The sequence below is a fragment of the Pteropus medius genome, unplaced genomic scaffold (assembly GCF_902729225.1).
Source record: "Pteropus medius unplaced genomic scaffold, Ma_sr-lr_union100, whole genome shotgun sequence".
NCBI classification, from domain to species: Eukaryota; Metazoa; Chordata; class Mammalia; order Chiroptera; family Pteropodidae; genus Pteropus; species Pteropus medius.
In genome coordinates this window covers 6,150,764-6,178,396 of record NW_024350397.1, presented here as the reverse complement: position 1 = coordinate 6,178,396, position 27,633 = coordinate 6,150,764, and the positions used below count along the sequence as shown (strand labels likewise).

The following is a 27,633-nucleotide window of genomic DNA, read 5'->3' as shown; positions in this document are numbered from 1 at the left end:
TGTCTCTCTCTCTCTCTCTCTCTCTCTCTCTGTGTGTGTGTGTGTGTGTGTGTGTGTGTGTGTGTGTGTGTGTGTGTCCTCTCTCGCTCGCTCGCGCTCGCGCTCTCTCTCTCTCTCTCCCTCTCATACTCACACACCCAGAGGATGGAGGGAGGAAGAAAGAGGGGGAGGAGGAGAGAAAACTCCTAAATATGAGTGATTTCATTTATATGATCAAAGATAGGACAGGAAAAAAAGCTCTAACAAATTATAAAAGACAGTAATGGAACAATTCAAATTATGCTTCTCTGCAATTAGCAGGCTTAGTATACAAACATATTCATTAGAAAGATTTATCTAAATGACCAAAGATTAATTTAAGTATTAAATTTTCATGACCTCAGAAGCTAAGCAGGGTAGGGCCTGGTTAGTACTTGGATGGGAGACCACCTAGAAATAGAAAGACCAGGTGCTGTAGGCGTAAAAAATAAGGGATTGTAAACTGACAAGGTCCTTGCAATCTATGAGGTCAACTGAGGGTTGCTTTGCCTTAAAAAAAAAAAAAAAAAGAAAAGAAAAAATTTCAAAAATTCTATATATCTAACTTTTTTGGAAAGCTACTACATAAAATTATATTCACTTGCATAGTTATGCTAGTGATACAACTATGAGCAAAGAAATCCTTTTGTTTCTTAAGCTGGGCTGAAACTTCAAAATATAATTATCCTCAATTCTGATGGGCATTTACATAAATTAATCTTTAAACTCTAATTTTCACCTCTCAATCCACTTCTCTGTTGAGCAGTTAATACTCTGCACTAAGAATGCTATTATGTGGCTGGTCTATTCCTAAAGTGAAAAAAAAAAAACATTCCTGTGCAATTCAAATGGTTATTTCCTAATTTATCTATTTGATAACTTCTGATTTTCAATCACGAGATCATCTCATCCACATCCCTGTTTCCTTTCGCACTCCTTCCCTTTACCTACGTCTTTAAAAAAAAACTACAGTTGATCCTTGAACGGCACAAGTTTGAACTGCATGAATCCACTACTACATGGATAATTTTCAATAAATACGGTAAATGTATTTTCTCTTCCTTAGGGTTTTCTTAAAATTTTCTTTTCTCTAGCCTACTTTATTGTAAGAATACCGTATATAATACATATAATGTATAAAATATGTGTTGACTGCTTATGTTATCAGTAAGGCTTCAGGTCAACAGTAGGCTATAAATAGTTAAGTTTTGGGGCGATCAAAAGTTATAGCGAAATTTTCAACTAGAGTGTGGAGGTCAGCGCCTCTAACCCTTGCATTGTATAGGAATCAACTGTACTATGAAATTCATTATGGCTTGAACTTAAAACTCGATGGTAGGATTTCAGCATCTCATCACATTTTTTTAAATGATGAAACTGAGAAGCAGGGACTCAGCTAAGGTCACAGAACTTATACATGGCAGAGCCAGAAACAGGACAAGTGGGAGATGCAAAATCTTTTCTGTTCCAAAGATATTTTTTAATTTTATGCTAAAACTGCTAGTGATGGACCCTCTCACTATTGAACTGTCAATCAAATACTCAAGGTTAGTTCCTGAATAATCAAAGATTATTTCAAAAGTACTGTCTAGGAATTTTCTGATTCACTTGTTTAACAGGCATTTATGAAACACCTGCTCCAGCAATAACAGAGAGATTCTGTATATTTCTCTCATAATACACATATATCTAAGAGCACTTACACTGTGACTGAAATGACCCTAATAATAGTAACAGCAGATGGAGCTATATTAATTTATCAGTTACTAAATACCAGGAACTGAGCTAGGTGACTTAATAGAGATTATCTCCATACACACTGCAACTCCATTTTCTTCCCATTTTGAAGATACGTAAATGGAGTTAAGAGTTTAAATAACTTATCTAGTATCACACAGCCAGGGAGGACCTACATCAGCTTTCTTCAAACTCTTGGTTCTCAGGACCCCTTTATAACGCTTAACTGAACCCCCAAAGAGCTGTAGTTTGTGTGTTATAGTTATTAATATTTATCATATTGGAAATTAAAACTGAGAAAATTTTTTTAAATTATTCATTTTAAATAAAAATAAGTCTTTGATACAATTAACCTATTTCAATGAAAAATAACTATATTACTCAAAGCATAAACTGATGAATGAGGCTATCTTACATCTTTGCAAATCTTTCTAACATGTGGCTTAAGATAGCTACCTCTTCCTATTCCTATTCTCTTTTTCATCTACTCTGTGGCAACGATTGCTTTGGTTAAAGTTTATGAAGAAAATCTAGCGTCAAACATATATGAGGTTGAAAAAAGAGTTTTTTAACAGCCTTTCCAGATAATTATATTCTCCGATACCATGCCAAAACTTAACAAGTTAGTTTCTTAAAGGTGAGCTGCAAATTTGGAATCTGAAATCATGCAACAAACCTTTTTATACACTACATTAAGTCCACTGGTCTATCTAGTACTTTGTTGGGATTTAGTTTAAGTTTTTGCCTCCTTTTATTCATACTTTCAATTATGGTTGAGAACTATTATTATTTTATATTAGTTTCAAGCATAAAGCATAGTGCTTAGGCACTGATATAATTTACAAAAAGATCCCCCAATTAGTCTAGTACCCACGGGGCACTACATGGTTATTAAAATATTACTGACTAGATTCCCTATGCTGTACTTTACATTCCCGTGACTATTCTGTACTGCCAATTTGTATTTCTAATTCCTTCACCATTTTCACCTAGCACCCCCACAACCCCTCTCCTGTCCAGCAACCATCATTTATTCTCTGTATCTATGAGCCTGCTTCTGTTTTGTTTCTTCATTTATTTTGTTCATTAGATTCCACATATAAGTGAGATCATACGGTATTTGTTTCTCTATCTGGCTTATTTCACTTACATAATACTCTAGGTCCAGCTATGTTGTTGCCAATGGTAAGGTTTCACTCTTTTTTATGGCCAAGGAATATGTCATTGTATATATGTAACACTTTTTCTTTACCCAATCATCTACGATGGGCATTTAGGTTGGTTCCATATCTTGCATATTATAAATAACACTGCAATGAACATAGGAGTGCATATATCTTTTCAAATTTGTGTTTTGAATTTCTTCAGATAAATATCTAGAAGATTTCTGGGTCATACAGTAGATCTATTTTTAATTTTCTGAGGAAACTCCATATTGTTTTCTATAGTAGCTGCACCAGTTTGCAATGCCACCAACAGTGCACAAGGGTTCCCTTTTCTCTACATCCTCACTAAAACTTGTTGTTTGTTGATTTCTTGATGATAATCATTCTGACATGTGTGACGTGATAGTTCACTGTGGTTTTAATTTGCACTTCTCTGATGATTAGTGACGTTGAGCATCTTTTCTTTCATATGTCTATTCAAACAACTGTATGTCCTCTTTGGAGAAATATCTGTTCAGGTCCTCTGTTCATTTTTTAACTGGATTGTTTGTTCTTTTGGTGCTGAGTTGTATGAGTTCTTCATAGATTTTGGATATTAACTGCTTACTGGATGTATCATTGGCAAATATCTTCTCCCATTCAATAGGTTGTCTTCTCCATCACTGTTTTGTTGGTTTCCTTTACTGTGCAAAAATTTTTTAGTTTGATATACTCCCATTTATTTTTCCTTTTGTTTCTCCTGCTCGAAGAGATATAGCAGAAAAAAATATTATAAAAGCAATGTCAGAGAGTTTACTGCCTATGTTTTCTTCTAAGTCTTTAATCCATTTTGAGTTTATTCTTACATATAGTATAAGAAGGTGACCTAGTTTAATTTTTTGCATGTATCTGTCCAGTTTTCCTAACACCATTTATTCAATACACTGTCTATCCCACAGTATGTTCTTGCCTCCTTTGTCATAGATTAATTGACCATATAAGTGTGGGTTTATCTCTGGGCTCCCTATTTTGTTCCATTGATTTTTGTGTCTGTTCTTGTGCCAGTACCATGCTGTTTTGATTGCTATAGCTTTGTTTTGTTTAATATTAGTTAGTGTGATAACTAACTTTGTTTATCTTTCTAAGGATTGCTTTGAATATTCAGGGACTTTTGTAGTTCCATATAAATTTTAAGATCATTTGTTCTAGTTCTGTGAAAAATGTCATTGGTATTTTGAATAAGGATGAAACTAAATCTATAGATTGCTTGGGGTAGCATGGACATTGTAAGGATGTTAATTCTTCCTGTCCATGAGCATAATATACACTACCATTTATTTGTAACTTCTACAATTTATTTCTTCAATGTTTTATACTTTTCCAAGTACAAGTCTTCTACCTCCTTGGTTAAATTTATTCCTATGTATTTTATTTATTTATTTATTTTGCTTCAGCTGTAAATGGGATTGTTTTCTTAATTTCTCTGATAGTTCGTTAATGGTGTATAATGGTATATAAAAATAAAACTAATTTCTGAATATTAATCTTGTATCCTGCTACTTAACTGAATTCATTTATCAATTCTAAAACTTTTTTGGTGGAATCTTAAGGGTTCTCTACATATATCACCATGTCATCTGCAAATAATGACAGTTTTACTTCCTCCTTTCCAAACTGAATGCCTTTTATTTCTATTTCTTGTCTGATTGCTGTGTCTAGGATTTCCAATACTATGTTTAATAAGTGATGTAAACAGACATTCTTGTCTTGTTCCTAATCTTAAAGAAAATGCTTTTAGCTTTTCATTGTTGAGTATGATATTAGTTGTGAATTTGTCATGTATGGCCTTTATTTTGTGTTGAGGTATGTTCCCCCTTTTTCCTACTTTGCTGAGAGTTGTTATCATAAATAGATGCTGGATTTTGTCAAAGACAGTCACTTTATTTTTAGGAAAATGTCTATCTGAATAACTTCAGTCAACTGTTCTTTCAACTAAAAATGGTGTTCCATTAAAATAAAAAGCTAGTTCTAGCTTGAAACTCAGTAATTGAATGGGTGCTTTTTTTGGAGACAACCATTGTACCATGAACACAGAGTGCTCCATACATACTTCCCATTTCATCACAGAATACAAAAATATATATGTATATTTAAGAGGCAAGCTGTAATAAAATTAATATTTTTATTATATTGTTGAGAATACTCAAGTAAAGCTTTTTTTTTTCCTTTTCCTGCAAGTGTGTGGCATTAGAAAACGTAACTAGTAGAGTCTGCTGCCATTGCCTTAATGTGTTCTAAGAAGCAACAGTTTTACCCACCAATGCTTCTGCAGCATTAGTGCAATGTTGACATTGTGAAAACACAAATGAGTGTTGTTATTATTTTGAAAGTATTTTTGATCTCATGAAGTACTCCCCTGAAAGGACCAAGGGCTGCATGTTGAAAGCTGCTGACTTACATATCTGGAGCAGCTAGAAGATAATATACCTAGTATAAGAGTAATAAAAATGTTGTATAGCATTTATTGAGCAGGTACTACATACTTGGTATTAAGCTAATTTTTTATGTGCATGATCTCATTTAATTCCCACATTGCACTATGATATAATACCATTAGTATATCCAGAAGAAATCGAGGGATGGAGAGGATTAAATAACTGGCCCAGTGTTTCAAAGCTAGAAACTGGAAGACCCAATACCCAAACCTAGTCACCTGACCCCACAATTTATAAACCATTTTAATTTCCTGCAGATCTAATCATATATAAACACAACATGTTGGAGAATCAAAAAGGTACTTCCATGCAGAGCTGCCTCTGGGGTCCGGTGAATAAGGACGATTTCCCAAGAATCTCTTTGTAGACTAAGAAAAGTCAAGACCCAGGAAATGCAGTATTTAGGAGAGGTGCTGGCAATTTTTTGGTACGTTGAACCAATCCCCACATCTACTACCCCAGAGGCCCAAGCAAATAGAGCTGCTGCTTCATGCAAGCTTCTGGCTACATAGTGCCCTGTGGTAAATTAATATTCCCCTCCAGGACAGTCATATGTGTTCATCTAACCAATTAAGTATCATTATTTTCATTGAAAAATAAGAGAGATATCTGAATGTGTTCCAGGGAGATTACCTTACTGAACTCTGGGCTCAGGATGGGGAAGTACCTGAAAAACCCAAATTTCCCAGCCCAAGATGACCCTTCCTATTAAACCTTGGTACACCTCAATAAAAATAAAAACAAACATGAGGCTCTTCCCCAACAACTGCTTAGAGAACCAAAATAAAAGAGGAAGTAAACTTGCACATTTCACCTCTTTCATCATCTCAAGTTTCAGGTTCCACAGTAGCCTGTCTGATCTACAAACTATTAACCTGTGGCATTGTCCTCAGGAAGATTAGAAACAAAAACAAAACAAAACACAGTAACAGCTTCCGCCTTTAACTCCCATCATCCTCCACCTTTCACCAGTCTCACTCCTTTCACCTTAGTACTAGATGAAAATTCATAGAGAGCCAACCGTACACTGCATTTTAAATGAAATTTAAATGGAAATGCTAGTTGGAAGATAATATAAAGGACTTCCTGACAAAAAATATTTGCCGATGAGTTTTTAAATTTTGTTTTGCTGTATAAATTCTTTCAGAGGCCACCCTACACCACTCTCTCTTCACTCTCTTATTCCAGCCAGATTGTTTTCCTGCAGTTCCTTGATGTCAACAATTCAGATGCTTTCTCCACTTTACTCCAAACGCCTCACACCACCACTATGTACTCAACCCATCCTTCAGATCTCGGCTCAACCATCACGTCTTCAGCAGAATCTTCCCCGGAGCCCAGGTAACATCAGGTTCTCTTGGTTCTGGGCTCTCATGGAATGTACCTGGAATATATTCGGCACTCATCGTGGTGGTCTGACTTGACTATTGCTCATCTTGCCCAAGTGACCATAAACAACATAAGAACAGTGACAACACCTGTTTCTGTTCAAAATGTTAACCCAATGCTTGGTATATAATAAGTACCTATTAAATTAATATAATATAATCAGACAGAATGTACTTAAACATGTATAGAAAGAATGAGTCGATCAAAAGTAGTAGTCTAATTTATGCTCCCACAAAACTGTCAAAGCGACTTCCCCTCACCTTCAGTACTAGGTATTAACAGGTATTTACCTAAAATATGTGTATATACCAAAAAATATTACCATATTCACACATATATATTCATTACTATTTATGGAGCACTTATTATGTGCCAGGCATAATACTAAAGGTTTTTACCTGCATTATTTCAGTTAATTCTTACTACCAAGGCTTTTAGGAAGATTCTATTATACCTATTTTAAAAATGAGAAAACTGAGGGTTAGAAGGGATATGTAACTTGGCCAAGGTGACAAGGTGGTATGTGGCAGAGTGGGAACTCAGAGCCAGTCTGTCTGGCTCCAAACCAATGTTCTCCATCTCACTGTCTCCATCAATTCTTCTCCCCAAGATATTCTTTAGTTAACTTTACAGTTCTTCTGCCAAATGACAGTCAACCATCAGGAGCTCATCAGGAGCATGAAAAGAAGAATGTTTTGTTTTGTTTTTATAAGAGAAAAAAAGTACTGTCCTTAGCTTAGTCTTTCCATGCCACAGCAGGTCCTAGCCACACACTGAGCAAAAGCAATGGATATATTCTGAGACCCATCTCCACCACAGAGTGAATTTTCCAACCAGACCTAACCACATTCAATCATATGCATCAAAGAAATGGGGGAGGGGCCTATAAAGAGTGCTACAATTTATTTTCTAAGCTTTTTGAAATTAGCTCTTCTGATGCACCCTTGCTGGCCTGCATGGCAAACTACAACATGCTGTTTCAAGCACAGAGAAAACAATACAGTCCCTCTGCAGAAAAATGCTTATGACGTGCAAACTCCAGGTGCATAGCAACACTTGCACCCTCTGTTCACACCCTTATACTACTCCTTGTCCACTTTTATCCCTTGACCACTTTTTAAAAATCAGCTTTACTGAAGTAGCAATTTACATATAATTAAATGCGCCCATTTTGAGTATGTACTCCAATGAGTTCTGACAAATTTATATATCCATGTGACATCACGATTCAAAATATAGAATATTTTCATAACCTCAAAAAATGCCCTTGCCCTTCCTAAACAATGTATCTACCCTTGCTCCCGCCCAAAGGCCAGCCTTGATCTGTTTCTGTCATTAAAAGTGGATTTGTCTTTTCTAGGTTCTCACATAAACAGATGTAATATAGTATCTACTCTTGTTCACTCTTCACTTATGCATCTTATTCGTTAGTGTGCACTGTTTGTAAATGTTGACATTTAATGTATTCCAGCTGTTCTATATGATGCAGGAATGCTTTATTCCAGTGATTCACAAGGGGTGGTGAGTCTGGTTTCAAACCACACTCACACATCTGGGAGCACATGGTATGAAAACTCCAAAGCCCTAGCACAGCACTCCTCCTAGAGTATGTTCTAGTCATCCCTAATGCCCCCAGCTAGCAGAAAGGAGCAAAGCCTGAGAACCACTGATTTTGCTATGAAACCAAGATTTCCCTTAGATACTGGCTTCTACAAAACAAAACCAAAGTCAAAGGCCCTTAGGTCTCTCTGGAATTATGATAAACCTCATTTCTGTCTCATTTTATGTTTTTGGCTTGTTTTCCATTTTCTTTCCATTTTTAATTTATTATATCCTTTATTTTATGTGTGTAGGCATCAAAGAGAAGAAGCTATGCTTGTTCCCTCAAATTGACATGAGGACAGGAAAAGCAGGAATGTGACTTAAACATTGTGCACTCTGCCTCATCCATCAGAGGCTCTTTGCCACACCAGATAAAATACTCACTAATCCAAACTGAGTGCAGCATTTTTCAACCCTGGCTGCACATCAAATTCACTTAAATGCTGATGCCTGGCACCTAAAAAACTTCAGATTCAGTAGGTCTGGGATAAGACTCAGACCTGTAGATTGTAAGTCACCTGGGATTCCACTGGACACTGCCCTGGAGTTGGCCTCCAGACAGGGCACCACATCCAGCTATGCCTATTAGAAAAGACTCAGAGAGGCCACAATCTCTGATACCTGTCACAGTTCTTCATTTCAGTAGTTTAATGCCTCAGCCCATCTAGGTACTACGTCCTATGACAAAATTCATTGCGTGTGGCTCGTCCTAGAGCTGCAACTGAAGCAGGAGATTTTTCTATGATGCTTAATATTTTTGTGATGGGATCTGCTGCATTTAATTACTAATTTAAAGACCCTAATATTAAAAGGAACTTATTTCTGCTCTGTGTAAGACACAAAGATACTTCTGAAGAGTACACCAATGGATCTTAGAAATTGGTTCTACGAATGTGGGTCCATCTATCTGAGCCAAGACAGGAAGCCCCAGAGGCACAATGGCTTCTCCACACTATAATTCAATCCAATAATAATGGCTGAACCGCAAAGCCTATTGTGATAGACAGGTGGGTAGAAATTTGGCTCCTTCCTCAGAACAAAATTTTGATGTTTCTGCCAGAGTGCATGCCCATGCAGAAATGAGAATTCAAATACTACACCAGGATGGAGAGTTTCCAGAAAGATTCTGGCCTCTAGTTAACATTTTTGAGACAGTTCCAGGAAGTTGGGTATTGGCTTTAAAGTCAGTGACAGCATCAGAAAGTCAGGCTTTAAAGTCAGGTTCAGCATCAGAAAATTCCCAGATAACTGACACTTTAACATATCATACATACTGTTAAAGAAATTTTAGTATTTTTAAAACGGTATTGCACAAATCCTGCCTTCCTAAACAGTGTTTTAAACGTGTTTTGCCTGTTCTTGATGCCTGTCCAAAGTCATCAATACAGTATCAACACAGTGAGGTTACCTGAGGTATTTGCAGCAATACTAAATGGAGTTTGAATTATGTTTTTCTGATGCCTCGGTAATATTTCTATAGTTATTCTGTCACAGAAGTTGCATGGGTGCATGTGTGTGTAGAGGTGTGGGTGGGTAGGTGTGTATAGAGAGGTGTGTGTGTATGTAGAGGTGTGGGTGTGTATGTGTGAAGAGGTGTAGGTAGGTGGTGTGCAGGTGGTGTGTGTGTGTGTGTGTGTGTGTCTGCAGAGGGGTGGTGGTGTGCATGGGGCTGTGAAAGGGAAAGAGGAGTCAGAGTTTAATTGAACGAAGGCTCTGGCATGAGAAGACGGAGCAGGTTTCATGGACCTGTTGGGTGATCCCAGGGCTAAGAGGCTACCCAAGGAATAGAAGGAAGTTGCAGGCCCTCCTAAAACCTCTCAGAACATAAGAGAGGAGAAAGGGCCCTCCCAAACGAGAACCAGGTTTAAGGTTGGTCATGGGCACTGGCTGAGTCACTGACAAGTGATATGTCATTGGTTTGTTTTTAGTTTTTCTTGACTGCAAAGCAATACATATAACTAAACATTTACACAATACAGAAATGTAAAAGTTTATAAAGTGGAAAGTCCTCTATGATAAAGTTATACTGCTCCCACGCAGGTATACTACTGCTCTGAACTATTATAACTATTTTCCAAATCAAATCGCTTCTTCCTCAGCAATATCTTGCTCTCTATATATAATGTTATAAACAAACATTGCGTCATTCTTACCTTGCTTTCAGTGAGCCCTTCTTACTTATTTGGGATACCTTTTCATGTTAGTACTTAAAAAAAACTCATTTTAAACCATATATAATATTCCATTCTAAGAATGTACCGTACCTTATTTAACTAATCTCCAATAAAGAATTATTAAAAACAATGCTCTAGTGATCTCCCTAGATCTTTGCAAACATGTACAAGTATGTCTCGGATAAATTCCTTTAAGTGGAAATTCCTGGGTCAAGGGCATGAATAAACGTAAACAGACATCTGTCCAGTTGCCTTCAAATCAGGTTGTACCAACTTACAAGACAATTTTTAATCTAATACAATATCAATGCAATAATCTTAAGGCCTATCCAAGGTTCCTGGCCAAAATAGGGGAGATAATAATAAAGAATAATAAATAAATGGGTTGTATCACTATGTGCTATGGGAAACATGATCCCAAAGACAATCCTATTTGGAGGGAGCCCCTCTCGCACAGCCTGGCAATCTGGAGCAGAGGAATGGTGGGAGTCTCCCTGTGTGCCCAGGAGGCACGCAGCATCTGGACTTCTTCAGAACCAGAAGAAAACCCCAGAGGCTGAGATCTCAGCCAGTTTACTGGGGCAGAAAAAGGTATTAGTTGCCAAAACCACAGTTCTGTTTGTTTTTGTAATGTTTCACTTGACATATTTTTATACTTCCCAAGCTAGTGTAGCTAGAGGACAAGGATAAGTATGGATTAGACATTTCTCTAGAATTGTATCTAAAAATAAATGTTCTCAACAAAAGGACTTTCTAAAATCATGCAATGTACGAGTTTTAAAGCATTAATTTTGTAACCTTTATGTGCCTACTTGGGCACATTTTGGTTCATCTTGGTACAACCTCTTGGTTCTCAGTTGAACTCTTATGAGATGCAAGACTGGGCTCTGGTAGCACCATTTGAGAGCTGAGCGACCCTGGGCCAGCACTCAATAACAAGCATACCTCCATGAGATGATTCTGTGAGCATCAAATGAGATAACAAGTAAAAACTACTCTATAAGCCACAAAGCACTGGGGAAATGCAAGGGGTAATGTACAATTACTACATAATAACATTTGAGAGCTTAAGGTGGGTTGCTCCTAATGCTCTACGTGTATTAATTTATTCAATCTTCATAACTATTCTGAAGGAGGCAGGATTACTTCCCACTCTGGGCAGAGGAGGAAGCTAGGCCCTGAGAGTCTAAGCAATTTCTCCACGTCCTCAACCCTTTCAGGGTCAGGGCAGGATGTTAAAGCAGCCCTGCTGGTCTGACTGCAAAGCCAGGCTCTCTTCCTCTCAGCCCTGCCACCTAATGACTAGTATGATTACCTCCTCTGGCCTCAGTTTTCTCATGTCCACACTAAAGGGTCAACTCAGATGCCATCTGAAGGGCCTGCCTTTAATCCAAATGTTCTACTCCGTGATTTATATTAGGTGACCCAAAAGTGATCTTTAGATAAGCACAGATTTACTGGAGTTCATAAAAAGAAAATCTGAAAAATTTCAAAAGACCACGTCCATGAAAGAGTTTTGCTATTTTTAATCATGTACCTAATCTGGCTATAGCCAGTATCTCGGGAATTAAGGCAGGCCAAAGTTCTTCTTGGACAAAAGGTTTCCTTGCATGGTTCTCTAAAAAAACTCAGTCATTGAAATAAAACAGACATCTGCCATCATTCAACAAACTCAGGGGGAAAAATTCCTTAATAAAGTGTTATTTTACAGTGCACAAAAATAATCTGCTGCTTATAACAAACACCTTCAATGCACATGGCTCCCTCCCCCAAAAAAGCCTCTCAGTAGAAAATTATTAAATAAATGAAAGACTATCTTTAGAAAGCTGAACAGAATTAAAGGCAAACATCACACAGATGACATGCTATCTGAGAGGACCAGTCATCTTATTTAGGAGACAGAGGGAGGTGGAGAGTTCAGCATACAAAACATGCTCGAAATAAAGATCCACAAATCAAGTTATTTTTCAGCCCCATTAATTAAGGCAGTAACTGTGGATAATTTAGTACCACCTAACAAAAGTGGAAGTCAGTTTCAAAGACTACAATTAAATGAAAGCAAATACTATTTTACTGTGCTTTTAGGGAAACTTTTATAAGGGCCTTTACTCTAGCTAGACAAATAAGTCAATATTTTTTAGAGATAAAGTAAATAGGAAAAATGTGCAAAAAATAAATCAATATCTTCATACTTAACTAGATGTTAAAAATATTTTGTTTTAAACAGCAAAATTCTCTCTATCCTTTTAGCTCTTATATGACACACACAAAAAAATCCTTGCTTTCTCCCAAATTTAATGAAAATTAAGAAAAATCTTCTTGCCTTCATCCATTATAAAGCAGAACTGATATAAAATAGCATATTTCTGAAGTTATTAAGAGTTCTCAACATTTTTTTAATAAAAATAACTGTCATTTTCTGAACATATATTATGGGTCAAGCACCCTGCTACTTACTCACATTTAATCCTCTCAAATGACTATAAGTTAAGTCATACCACCACAAAGAAACTGAGGTCAGAGGTTAGGAAGCTTGTCCAAAGTCACTCAATCAGGCAAGTGCTGAAACTAAGACCCCAGATCTAATTCTGAGCCCAACGTTTTTTTCCAAAACATCACAACTGCATATATAAAACTGTAGCTGAATATCACATGAATGGGCTGACCCATCCTGAGGGCCACTAGGCCAGATAGAAAGAAGATTCCAGAGAGCAGAAATACCAAGAATAAGGCAGTGATACAGAGCAGTGGTTAAGAGAACATGCTCCAGAGACAGGTTGTCTAAGTTCAAATCCTGGTTTCTCTACTTAGCAACCTGATGACCTGAAGTAGTTACCCTCTCTAAAAGGAAGGCACTATGACTTGATTCAAACCTCACAGGCTATGATATGAACACGAAAAGAAATCAGAAAAGAAGTCATAGAAAAGAGGATGAGCTGTAAGAAATGGCATCCTGAATGAAAATGAGGGAAGGGGCTGCCCATAACTCCAGGAAAAGTTCATTCCAGACTCCAAGTTAAAGTAACCTAGCTAGGAGAACTCAGTAGCAACTGAATAAGACCAGCAGGGCAGTTCTGGGGGAAAAGCCAAAAGGGCATGAAATTGAATCCCCGACAAAAACAACATGACTCTCCTAAACAGCAAAAGGAGTTGAAAGAAGATTATGTGGCCTTAGACTGGGGTTGAGAAAATGAAGGCAGACTAGCAAGCTCTGGGTTGTTCATGGTTAGGGGATCCAGAATAACCCAGGAAAGGGGCACCTGTATAAGGATAGAAGGCAATGGTTGGTAAAACTGCAGGCACCAAGCTGAGCAATAGGAGACAAGAGTTGGGATTTACTGCAATTAAAGAGAGAAAAGCATGAAGCACCATGTTGTGTTAAAGATTAACCATGCCTTTGTTCTCTTCTACGGTGTGGTGACATTAACTTCTAGAGAAAAGAAAGTAATAAAGTCAATGAAATCAAGAATGCCATCCTAAAGGAGAAATTTTCTCTCCTTTTACACTTGGCTTGAGAAAGCATGTGAGTAGGTTTCTCTGGAGGTGGCCCATTGGACACCTGTGTAGCTGCAACCCATGTCCTCACCCAGGTCCTCTGGACTTTGTCCTACACCCAAGATCCAGCCCCAAAGCAAAGGAGGCATCAGCACAAGGGCACGCAGCCTGTTTTCAGTCAGACAACAGGCCTATCAGTTGGGTTGGCTGTGATATTAAGAAATAAATGAAAATATGCAAATTTCTACTTGACCAAGATATGCTCGGATTTGGCTTAAAATGCTACTGGGTGTTATTCTGAATTAGTAAACAACGCCACATTTTTCACCTCAGTCAGCCGAAGATAGAGTTCAAATAAGATTCTGAAATGAGAATTTAGACTCCTTTCCATCTAAACTCCAAACAGTTAAGAATTATTCTCTACTCACATTCAGCTTTGGTTTGACAAGTAAAACTGCCAAAAGAAAGCATCTGTTTTTGCAGCTTGAGAGCTATTTTTTTTTTTAAGTTTACTTAGCATTCAGTTCCTATTATTTAAGTGAGACTTTTTATTTTCAAATGAAATTTTGAGTTAAGATAGTGATTTTCTTCATGATTTGATTATCAAGAACTGGATAAGGTGATCCTGGATCCCATACTCCACTCTTCAGAATCCCCATCACAAGTGTCAGGTTTTACATTATCCAAATTGCACTGCGGCCATTTTCACATTTTTTTGGACCTCAAATTGAAGATATGCAGTAAGAACAGTTGTAAAGTCACCAAAAAGCTATCTGTGCCAAGTCGGATGATAAAAATATCATCACAACAGCTTCACACCTCAAGAAACAAAATGAGACCAGCAAGAAAGACCCAGAATATCCAAGAGGGCCTAGTTTCTTGAGCTGGCTCTAATCTGCCCACTAGAGCCACTGAGGCCAGATTCCACAACTGGTCTTCACTGCATACAAGGCAAGGAATTCCAGAACTTTACCAAACACTCTTGCCACAGAGCAGGACATGAATCACTTAGGCAATGCCATCTACATGCCTATTTACAAACAAAAGATAAAGCATGATGTAGATTTCTCTAGAGAGCAAAGTAGTTTAAGTGAAAATTTCTGGAATTTACATACATGACGATAGGTATTTGCACTATTTTATCTGTAAAAGAGAGACAGTACAGAAAAAATCAGGCAAACAGAGGCATAGGACCCCAATTAACAATAGAAAATTAAGACCAGGAGTCACCAAGACTTCATGCAGTGAAAATTTGGATAAGGAAGAAATTACCTGCAGGACCAAATTTAACTGTGCTTAATAAAATATGACAGCCACATTTCCTTCTTCCTTTAATTATAAAGTTTATCTAGGAATTAGTAATCAGTCAACCCATTTCCTAATTTCAGCAGGGTGAAGACAATCTCAGTGCTATATCAATGATCTCAAAGCATCAAAACCTAAATATATTTATATAAAAGGTTTTAAGTGTCTTATGAGATAAAGTACTCAAGATCAATTCATAGGACTAAAGATGAAACTGATATTAGTGGTATGTCTATGGGGGTCTAGTTTTGAGCAGTGTCCAAATTATCTATCCAGTCATTCTCTCAGCCTATAATTTAGCACCATTAACACCCTCCACGCCCTGAAGAAAGGAAAAGTCCAATGTGATCCAGCTCTTCTTTAATGTTCCCACTGCTACTGCCCCAATGCATGCCCTGAAACACCTGCGTTAATTATTATGACAGGTTCCCAGTCTTCCTTCTACCACCCTATTTCTACCTTGGCTCCATCCTGGACCACACTGCCAATGTTCCAATATCTCTAAAACACTTTCTTCAAGCCATTTCTTTGCTTAAAAATTTTAAGACTTACAAGACAAAGTCCAAATCCTTTAGCATCACATCACATTAGAATATACCTCAACCTACTTTTTATTAACTTTTCTTTAAGAATTACCAAGTAACAGTAAAAATATAGTTGAGCACTCAAGTATGTCAAGACAGCATCCTAAGTACTTTATATGCACTAACTCACAAACAAGTACTTTGTCGGCCCCGAGAAGAGTATACCTGCCAAAAAGGATTCCTCATGGGTAACTGGGCTCAAATTCACAACCAGAGTCTAGCAGTCATTGTTTGCAGAGGTCCTTTGTGTACACTGCATTTCAGAGAGAGGCCACAGACTAGGCTGCCAAGCCTCCTGCACTATGCTGTGCCTTCCAAGGTGACCCTTATAAGAGAGCTCCTAGGCTTAAAATTTGACCAATAAGACTGAGACTCTCCCATCCAATCAGAGCTGTTTATCTATATCTTAATTTACATCTCTACCACCAATCAGAGCAGCACCATTCCAACTAATCAGGATGGTGCTATTTGGACCAAACTGAGGATCTGGAGTTCTTATTTGCATAGAAATGGACCAATCAGGGACCAGGGGCAGGAACACATCACTATATAAGCCAGCTTCACCTCTGCCTCATCAAAGACTGAGTTTCCCTGGCCAAAGTTGGAACACCAGAGCTGGAGCTATAACACTGGAGGGAGCCGTGTAGCCTGGGCTGCCACACCTGAGTCACAAAGACTGAGCTGTCTTGTCTCATAGCACAGCCAAGCTGTTTCACAACTGAACTGTATTTACTAAAAAGTCTCTCGCCTCCTCACTACATCCCAAACTGGCAACTCTTATCGGCACTGAATTGGTGACAATGACCTCCTGGTGACAACTTTTTGATGCATATGATGCAAATACTATTATTATCCCCATTCCGTAGAGAAGGAAACTGAGTATAATGAAATAACATGCCTATGTTTAGTCTTACGTGAGTAAACGTTAGGTAGAGGATTCACATCAGTTGGTCAGACTCTAGAGCCATACTCAGAACCACTACCATCCATTGTCCTCAGACACACCTCATATGCTTGCACTCTCTCTATTCTCGAGTTCCAATGGCATATTCTCAATTATTACTTAACATATTTGTCATTTTTCTATGTAGGACCATGACCACATCACACCTGGATGTGTGGTAAAATGCTTAGCGAAGAGAGTTAACTTATATAAAATTCTGTCCACAGCACATGGGTCTCAGAGTTTGATATATGAAAACTGGCTGACCAGTTCCTCAGGAGGTTCAACCACGGGCATGTTTATGCATTGTTCTCTCCAGTTTCTCCCTCCTAGGCAGAGAGAGCTTTGTGGCACAGTTGGATTCCTTGAAAAGATGTGATCAAGCAAAGAGGGTTGCCAAGCCCCATCACTCCTCCACCCCTGACTGGCAGCAGATACAGGTACATGCTGGGAATGAGACAAGCTCAATTAACACTCCACCCACACCACGAAAGAAAGTTTCTTACTTCTCTGCTCCCAGCCATTAAAATTTGCAAGCCCCAATATAAAAGAGAATGCTCAGCTGTTACATAAACTCTCAGCCTTTCCCTAAAACTGAAGCTAAATGATTCAGTTTCTCCCTAGGAGCACAAAATTCATTTTACACTTAGCCTCGGCCTCAAGTTTTACTGATAATTTTTCCTAAAGGAGACACATTCCAAAAAGCCATGAGTTTAGAGCTTTTTTAGACTGACTGTGAATGCTATCAGATGAGTGTCACAAAGCCTCATGCAGGAAGGCTTTTTGGAAACAGCTGATGAGAAAAGAGAACAGATTGCTGGGGAGGTGAACTATTCCTAGGGGCTTCCTCTTCCCTCTACTAGCTCTGCCAACCCAGAGACATGTCAAGAGACCCTTGAAGCATGTAGTGAAATCTCTTAAAATTATCTGGAGCATAGAGAAATGAGCTCTGATACCTGTCTCATTCATTACTACTGGAGCATGGAAGTTAAATTAACATAATTAAAAGATGCAGATCTGATTCCCTTGAATGCCTATGAGAAGCCACAGAAGGCAAACACCAGAGGATTAAAACTGTGCACAACCAAAACCTCTGCAAAGCATCCGGTGCTAACAAAAGCATTCTGAGGGACTGAGTTCTAACATTCCCCTTTCATTAAGACAAAGAACGTGCTCAAACATTTTAACTGAAACTGACCGTCATCAACTTTTCTTTTCCCCACAGATAAAATTATAAATAGAAATTGAGATAACTTAGTTCTTGACATACTCAATATATGCAAAGAGCCAATGATCTTGCTGACACAGAATGAAAGAGGATTGCTGTTGAAGGATGACAACGACAATCATGCTTATGATGCTGGTGAGTATTGACTACATACCAGGCAACATTCTAAACTTTAATCATTTAATAATCATTTCTTATTTACAACTGTCCAGTGACCCCATTTTACTGATGAAGAAATGGAGGCAGAGAAGTTAATTAATTCGCCCATAGTCACACAGTAAGTAATGGACAAAGAATTCAGACTGATGCTGGATCCCACAGTCTGAATCACAATGCTCCACTGCCTATGGGATCAGTCCTTTCCATTACTCCTTGAAACACACTACAGAAAAACACCTCTATTACAAACCACAAAGATGACTGATTCTAACGTACTTCCTTGACAGAAAAGCTGTTATGTCAGAGCAATGCAGGAGATGTAACAAAGACTAGCATTCCATGTGCTTGCCGGCATTTCTCAGACACCTCTTCGATTAGCTGTAGCCATGTGATAGGCTTAGGCCAATGGGCTATAAGGAGAAGTGTTATTTCTCACTTCGAAAGTAAAGCAGTTTAATGTATCTCTTCCATGTCTCTCTTCCTGCTGAAGTGACCCCAGAGGAGAGGAAGATGGGTCACCAAGCCTGCATGTAATTTTAAGCAATAACTAAACTTTCATTGTATTAAGCCCTGAAAATTGAAGATTGACAAGTTCTAAAAGCTAGCATTAATAATTCTGGCTAATAGAATAGGCATAAGAACATGTTCTTGGACTTGAATTTCCTTCCTGTTTTGCTTAAGCCAGACTCTTCCTTCCTTAGTGTTCTCTAGGCTAGAGTTTGGTCCCACTGCCACCACCTGTCTGAATGAGTTAATTTTGTTCCCAGAGGCTACACACAGTCATGGCTGGAGTAATCCCCAGGGCAACAGGCCATGAAAACAGGTGGTTTCAGGTCTTCCTTCCAACTGGGCCCCATTTCAATCCATGTGTTAAACACTCTATGTTTGGAACAAAACAATAACAATTAAACAAATCACTGCCACGTAGTTTTATATAATAACAAAGCCCAGGAGGCAGTAGGAAATCATGTTCTTGCTCTGTGGTATCTTCACTACCATTTTCTCAGGTAAATTGAATACAATCTAACTTGGAAATTCAGGAAATAACTTGGCAACTACATAGCATGGTGCTTTTCCAAATTCGTGACCTGTTTTCTGATCTTACCCAAAATAAGATTCCAACCTCTCAAACAAAAGGATTCCCCATTCTCATGGACAATGAATGACGTGAAGAGTTTCATAGGGCCTCCTTGGTAATTCTCGATATCCTTGGGAAATAAATGTTCTAAGTCAATGCTAAAAGGAGCAGGAACCAAATTAAGAGTGCTATGTACCTAACTGAATATCACATGTGCAGAATGTCAGCTTCATCAAAGTGAACAGTGGGTGGCTGAGGACAGAGGTAATGCCCACACAAAGCCTAACACAAATACATACCCAAGTATCATAAGATTCCAAATTGTGTCACACAACACTGACCAGTATACAATGTTCACTAGTGTCATTACCTGCCGCAGATGTCAAATTCTCTTCCTTTTAAAAATCAGGTGCTAAAATGACGTGTGAAACGGTTCTTTAAAGAAATATGGGAGGAAAACAACAACAACAACAACAACCATTTCTTCATGACATCCAATATGCCAACACCACAGCTTCAAAAGACGTCTTTTTAAAAATCACTGGCTTTTATACATAAAAACTATTTCTCATCAGCTATTTAGTCAGAGTTGGCAATGCCCTTTGCCTAGCCCACGGAATAACTGAGCTCCCACATTTCAAAGGTATGACAGAAGGGAGCTGGCCTGCAGAGTTCGTAGAAGTGGGCAATCCAGATTTTCTGTGTGGGGCTCCACATTCCCTTCGTCCCAAACCCGAACCCCAGCCCAGGCTTCTCTGGAGGAGACTGATGTCAGCGGACCTAATTTCCTGGGATTGCTTGCACCCTTTCCTGTCTCCTACCAACATCAAATGAGGCAGATCTAAATGGCAAAAGCATCGTCCCTACAGCAGCCTGAAATAAACTGTTCTGAAACACAAATCTAATCATATCATTCTTCTCTATTTTTAAAGCCCCCATCTATACAAAGGACCACTTCTTCTGAAGGCATATAACCTGCCCCAAACTACCCTTCCAACTGTATTTTCCCTTATGACCTTCTGTGTACCTTAAGATCCAACCATAAAACTCCTAACCTCCCCAAAATACACCACGCCTTGTCAAGTTCCAGTGTCTCTGCTCCTGCTGTTTTTTTCTGCCTGGGATGGCCAGCTTGATCCTGGTTCCTCATCCCTTCTTAGCTGGACAAAATTTGTGCATCCTTCAGAGAAGTGCCAGTCTCAAGGTATGACTTGAGGAGGCTTTAAGCTCTATCTCTCAAATAGTGCTTGTTGTGTACCCTCGTCCCAATCAGACTGTCACCCTATCCCTAAGTCCCTCTTATAGATGGAAGTTTGGGAGCTATGACTTCAAAATTTAGATCGATCTCATCTTCACAGTGAAAATCTTTTCTGGCAGTGAAATGAATTACTTTGCTTCTACTATGGACCTCAACTTGCTTGGAGGCATGTTGCAAAAGTCTCAAGATTAAGAGATGCACTACGGAATTCTATTTTGTGGCAGGTAGTCTCTAAGAGTCTCTCCCACACAACAATTCCTATCTCTTGGCATTCACTCCTTGGAGTAATCCTTCAGGTGGGTAGGACTTGTGATTTGTTTTTAATCAACAGAATATAGCAAAGGTGATATCACTTCTGTGATAAAGTTTCAAGAGACAATGACTTCTATCTTGCTAGCAGACTCTCTCTCACTGGGTTTGATAAAGTAGCTACCATGGTATAGATGACTAAGTATTGAACTGAGGGCAACCTCCAGCCAACAGTCAGCAAGGAACTGAGGCCCTCAGCCCAACCTGCAAGAAGCTGAATGCTTCCAGCAACCAGGTTCTGTGAGTGAGCTTGGAAGCAGACACTTCTCCAGCCAAGTCTTTGGATGAGACCCCAGCCACGGCAGTCACCTTAAGTGTAGAGACCATGAGACACAGGACCCAGCTAAGCCAAGCCTAGACTCACAATCCATAAAAACTGTTATAATAAACTATTTCATTTCTTATTAAATTTATTAAAGCTTTTTATAAACATGTTGGTTTTAAGCTGCTACATTTGTGGTCATTTGTAATACAGCAATGGAGAACTAACACAAAAGGAACAAGTTAAAAAGGCTGGAAATCTTTGAGCTAAAAGATCAATATCTGCAACTCCACTCTTTGAAAGAAGCTCAAATGGCGGAAGGGGACTTCAAGTTCAACCTCCACTGGCTCTGCATGCCTCCTTTATGAAAGAGGAAGAGTGTTAAATATCATAATTCCCTATTGCTATCCTTCACTTCTCAGTCAAATTGTGCAAAGCAGGTCCTCCAAATTTCTACCTCATCTCTCATTTGAGTACCACTGGAGTTTTTTTCCTTACTAAACTCCTGAAGCTCCAATGGTAATGGTTACATGCTCAGCTCTTAGCCTACTGTGGCATTTGACACCTAGCTGCTCCCTCCTTAACACTCTCTTCCCAAAAAGAAAGACGTCTCCTTCCCTGGTTCTCCCACTCGTAAAAACATTCCCTCTAAACCTTCAAACAGCTTCCTCTGCTGCCCATGTCATACTGTATGTCCTAGAGCTTCTGCCCTAACCACTTTTCAAACTTAACAGTCTCACTGGACAATCTCATTCATTCTTATGGTATAATTACCATAGACTAATAAAGCTCAAATATACATTTTTAGGGCAAAACCACATATATCCAATGACCTACTGGACATCTTCATTTAAATGTCTCGCAGTCGCCTCAAACTCTAAACATAACCAAAAAATTAATCACCATTGTATCTTTCAATCTTATTTTTGCTCTTCTTTCTTTTATATTCCTAACCTTGGTGATTTTATCACCAACATCTACCTAGTCTCCCCTAGATTTATCCTAGACTCCCTCCTCTTTGTCCTGCCTCCATTCAATCATCCACTGAACCCTACCAATTCCATCCCCTGAATCTCTCTTGAATCATCCTTTCCTACCTTCAGACCTTCACCACTCTTCTCCTGCAACTCATATCTCCCCTTCAGTCTTGGCCTCTTCTGACCCCCAAGAATCACATGAAAAATTACATTAAAATCACCTCTTGGTGTCTACTTCTCTCGCGCTTCCTTTCTTAACCCTCCAACACAACAGCAAGACTTAACAGACCATTCATTCAATGCGCACTGCTGTAGCTACAGAAGATTCAGCAAGTGAACAAAACAGTATTCACTTCCATGAAACAGCCTGCTGTTTTATGCCTCTGGTTTCACTTATGCTTTTCTTAACCAACAACCCAACCCCCATCCTCTTGCCTACCTAGCAAATTCTTAACTTAATCCTTAAAACCCCAGTTAGATATCCCTCCCTCTGGAAATCTCTTATATCCCCCACACCCCACAGATACTCCTTCCCATTTCTGCTGCCTCTGTACCTGGCAATACTGCTATTCTTGTATTTATCAAGTAACATAGTAATTTATTTTATTATAACTCCTTCTGCCCTTCTAGATTGAGTTCCTCGAGGAACTATTTCTTTTGATCTCTGAATCCTCCATGCCTTAGCACAATGCCTGATTTTTTTGTAGGTAATCAATAAATGCTGAAGTAATTGAATCTCCATCTGTGGTAGACTGGTTTATTGTTCCAATTATCTGCTCCCTCCCTGTAACAGAGTTATAACTCTCACTTCCTCACCCCCACTGCTAACCTCCCCCAGTCATGCCCACTCCTTTGTACCCAGTGGGAGTTCACTCCTCCACCTCACTGACTTTGGCCATGTGGCACCCTTAGTCAATGGAATGGAGGCAAACTTGATGTCTTCCCTATCCCTGCAGAAGCTGTGAATACAACTTCATGATTTGGCTGAGATTCTCCTACACCTCTGCCCTCCCCCATAAGAACAGCATATCCCACACAGGAGCTGCTCCTTCAGTCCATCCAGATCCTGAAATAGGACCCTTGAGCCAAATAGAGTCCTGCAGAGAATCAGCTCACCTGCAGCCCTCATGTGATATGAGCAAAACACAAAAGTGTATAACTGTAAGCCAATGAGATCCTGCTAGTGTTATTGTAGTAAAGCTATCCCAGATTTATAGATCAATCCAAACAGAAAGTCATCAGGTCTCAGAGTGAATAAACCAAATTTAGGAAGAGCTCACGGCTTTTTAAATTACATTGCATCATTATAACATGTTCCTTAATACTGATGTAAAATTTATATCCCACTATTTTTCAGCCTTGGATCCACTTTTAAACTACAAATATTACATGAAACACATATAACACCCTCTTATTTGTAGACAACTATCATGATGTTTTCAATAGCCTCAAGGTGAAGCATGCTGTATTCCTGCAACCATTCCAGGTAACCTCTGGTTAATAAATACCCCTTTAAATATCTTAATCTCTTTCCACGAAATATATTGTTAATTTTGCCAAAATCTTAAAATGTGGTGCTAGAACTACACAAACTACTCTCAATATGGCCTGACCCTAGAAGAAATCCCTTAGTAGAACATAAAACTTACCTTGGCCTTTTCTTTTTCCCATGTCAGCATGGAGGGGGATGCAGGTTATAAGATGAGAAAAATACAGTCCACCATAAACTTGTTTCAAACAATACTGTTGCCAACTCAAATTCCTAACCCTTGATCCTGTAATGTGTTTTCAAGCCTCCTGTATTTACATAACTAACTACAGACATTTTACATGTATTACTGCTAAATATTATTTTGTTTTACTTATCCAAATTCCCACATACCAAGATCATTTAAAATCTCATTCAGCCATTCAACATTATTAGTTATCCTTCCCAATTTTTTGGTGCTTCAAATTTGAGAAATAGACTTTTATATCATTTTAGTGCCTGAAGAAATTACTTAAGGTAAAGGAAAAGATCAGAGTACTTTGAGGAAACACAAAAGAAATCTGTTCCAGTTAAAATGGTATTAACAAAGCGGTATACAGTTGTTTAATCAGTCAGAAGCTCCCCCACCCTCTACCGACTTCCAACCATTAATATTTCCAACCAACACATTTATCTACATTCTCCAAAAGTAAGGTCTTCCTCCAAATCCAGCAACAGTAAATATATAAACAGTAGGTCTCTAGACCAGCAGCAGCAGCAGCGTTACCTGGAACTCTAGAAATGCAAATTCTTGGGCCCCACCCCACCCCACACCAACTGTGTCAGAAAGAGACCCATTGGCGACTCAGATGCAGCTTTGGGAGAGAACCAAGCTCCAGAGGACTCCTCTGACTGTCCTGTCCAGCAACTCTCCCCAAAAGTGAATATGACCATCCTTGTGCTGATCTCTCCTGTCTGAACCTAAGCCTGTTCTTAGCACTTTTTTATTTTCTAAATATCCAAAAGCTATTCTTCTAAATCTGCCTTTCTAACATGTTCGCCTGGAAGCAGTCAAGCTCTCCAATCCATAGTGCACAAAAGCTGTCTTTTCTCTCTGTTAGGAAAATGAGGACATTATTTGCCTTATCTTACAAAACTTCTTTCCCATTGTTGATGATTTCTCAAAAATTATCTACAATGCTGCTATGATCACATGTGCTTAGTCCCCTGAGCCTGAGAATTTTTTTTTTAGTCTCTCTTAATAATTGTCCTCCTGCCAGGGTTTTCAAACTGCGAGGCTGGGTGAATGTCAGAGAGAACCCAGTTGTTTGTTTTATATCTTCCACTTAGTGAGCATGTCTCTTTCTTGGTCCTGCTCAAGATATAAGACTGTTTTGTTTTGTCGTCACCATCTGTGTAAGCCTCAGCTTATTCTGGGCTTTGGCATTGTTCTGAAAAGTCAGTCCTTTTCATGCATCTATAGTTTCTTCCTTCTAAGATGACAGGACAAGGTTGATTTTTGTATTTCCTTTGCTTTTCTGTACCATCCAAGTTGTATGAAAGAATTATAGATAACTTTTTTTCACACAGGGTAAAAAATCTCTATCTATTTCATTTATTTTAATTTTCATTCTATTTTAATGCGAGGTCTTGGAAGTGTTCTCTATACGTCTTTCTTCTCTGGGAATCATTTGTACATTAGTTTAAATTAAGATATTTTTTTTAACTTTAGAATTACATTTTTCTGTTCCAGCTCTCTTCCCCATACTCTCACTACTCTGAACCAGCCTCCAGAAAGAAAGATACCAGCCTTTTTTCTGTTTGCAGCTGTTATTTCCCAGCTACCTACAGTTACTTCACAGTGACTCAAACTTCTTGAAGTGTGCGGCCCAGTCGCCCTGCCTTCAGCTGTCCCACCTCAGACACCCAGACAGCAACTGTGGTGGCAGAACGCCCACAGCCACACCCATGCCTGTCTTAGTGTGGCAGACTCTCCCAGACAAAGGATCTGAAAAAACAACGATGAAGGCATTAAAGCTATCATTGTTATGACCTGGGCACACCACAGCAAGCTCATTAGGATCATCATGGTAGATGCAAGACTGACCCCCTGAAAGGCAGCTGACTACACAGGTCACAGGTCCAACCTGGATTTGGGTCAGAAGCTTGATGACTCCTAGTTATAAGACACAGCAAAACAATCCTTGAAGGAAAACACAGTGTTCTTAATGTAGTTTGTTTCTTTGCCTAATAAGAAGTTATTACATGGGGTAAATATAATTTCTGCTTTCATCTCTGCGCCTGCATTAAGGTAAAAGTCTAATACTTTATTTTTTTATTTTCTCCATTAGAAAAAAATGAGAACAAAAATTAAGCAGGGTGATGAAGGAAAGAACATAAGTGGAGCCATTAATGATGAAACAATATTTGTTTGTTGGTTTGTTTTAATCCATTTCAAATATCAGTTCTGTAGGCTCCTATTCAGTCTACCCTCAACATCCTTGAGTAAAACTGGGTTTTTGTTTCTTTTGTCTCCTGAAAATAAATTTTCTTCAACCCATAGTACCACTATTTTGAGCAAAAAAAAAAACCAAAAAAGCAACAACAAAAAAAAAACACAACAACTTCAGAGTAAGAAAAGACACCTTTGCCTGAAATTAGCTACTCCCTGCCCACTGCCCCCCACCCCAAAAATACTTTGGGATATTTAAAATTGATCCTGCTCCTGGCAAAAGAAATTTTTGCTGTAGCTGTTCAAGGAGAAGACTGGCAGATAATCATTTAATTTGGAAACAACAAAGCTAGAAGGAATAAGTGTTTTGTGATCCTCTTTAGAATCCTGGATTTCAATATCGCCCCACAAGCAATGAGGATTTATCTAGACATCAAACACGACGATCACAAAAGAACACATCTGCAGCTTCCTTCCCTCAGGTGAGCAAATATCCTTATATACAGACCTTTATACTCGCTTCTGCCCCTCAGCTCCCTTATTCTACTCTTATTAAACCTGAGAAGGGACTAGCACAAGAGCAGTTGGAGTCCAAGGATTCTAAGCACATGGCACTCAGGATGCAGACACAGCAATACACAGCCGCCACTCGGCTGGGGCCGGTCATCCGCTGCACCCAACTGTGGATAATTCTCCAGAGTAGTTTATTTCAGTTAGTGTCTCATAAAATACACATTCAAAAGCCTCTTTTCTTCTCTACCATCTTCTCCTTCTTTCAAAAGGAATAAAGAAAGTGCACATTAAAATAATAGATCAATGCCACATTATGCCTACTATTAAAAAGAAAAACACAACAGTCTGGAAATTCATGCTAAGGTTTCCACAGCAACTATTCCTTGGCTCCACTTGTAACATTAACCATTCCATTCCCAAATGCTTTAGAGACTCCAGAAAAGAAAAGGGGGTGGGGGTGTCAACTTACAGTCCTGGAAGGAGGGGAAAGACTTCCTTGTTTTCATGAACTAGAATTCTCCCCTTGGAAAATACTGTTTAAGTAAATAATGCACCATTAAAATTCTTACGCCCAATTATCTAACAGTAGGTAACTCTGCAAAAATCTACTGATAGTTCTTTTGGTTAGGGTGGTGGGAGGGATGCTGGTCAGCAAAAACTGTTGATTTTTTAGAACAGATACATGCTTCTCAACAAAGCATATTCTTAGGCATAAGAAGTTATTTTAAGTAATCAAATCAGGTCAGCAAGGGTCCATACCATGATGCAGTGTCTTCTTCCTCTATGAACTGGCTAATTCAAAGGGATCAACTGAAAAGCCCAGGCCATTCATTCCCAAAGTTGGGGGCTGGGAATGAGAAAGAGGTAACTGCAGCTTCCCCTCCAAGAAGGGAAACAAAAATCCAGCTCTGTACCAGGGAGGTTCTGAATAAAATGCCTATTTGTCAAACTACCAGGATGAGTTTTTACTATTTCACAAAATTGCCCACATCAAATATGTGTTGCTGGAAGGGAATCTAAATATGAAGGAAAGCTATCCCCG

At 38.7% G+C, this 27,633-nt stretch overlaps 1 protein-coding gene and 1 long non-coding RNA gene across 3 annotated transcripts in view; both read right to left on the bottom strand.

The window, feature by feature from the left end:
• Positions 1 to 27,633, bottom strand: part of CCNY (cyclin Y) — a 202,604-nt gene that overhangs the window by 111,180 nt on the left and 63,791 nt on the right. The gene's annotated exons all lie outside the window — the stretch shown is intronic.
• On the bottom strand, positions 10,032 to 26,217 carry LOC120584135 (uncharacterized). The gene is made up of 2 exons (XR_005647978.1): positions 14,120 to 26,217; positions 10,032 to 14,057 (listed from the first exon to the last, which is right to left on the bottom strand). It is a non-coding gene; the product is annotated as an uncharacterized LOC120584135 (long non-coding RNA).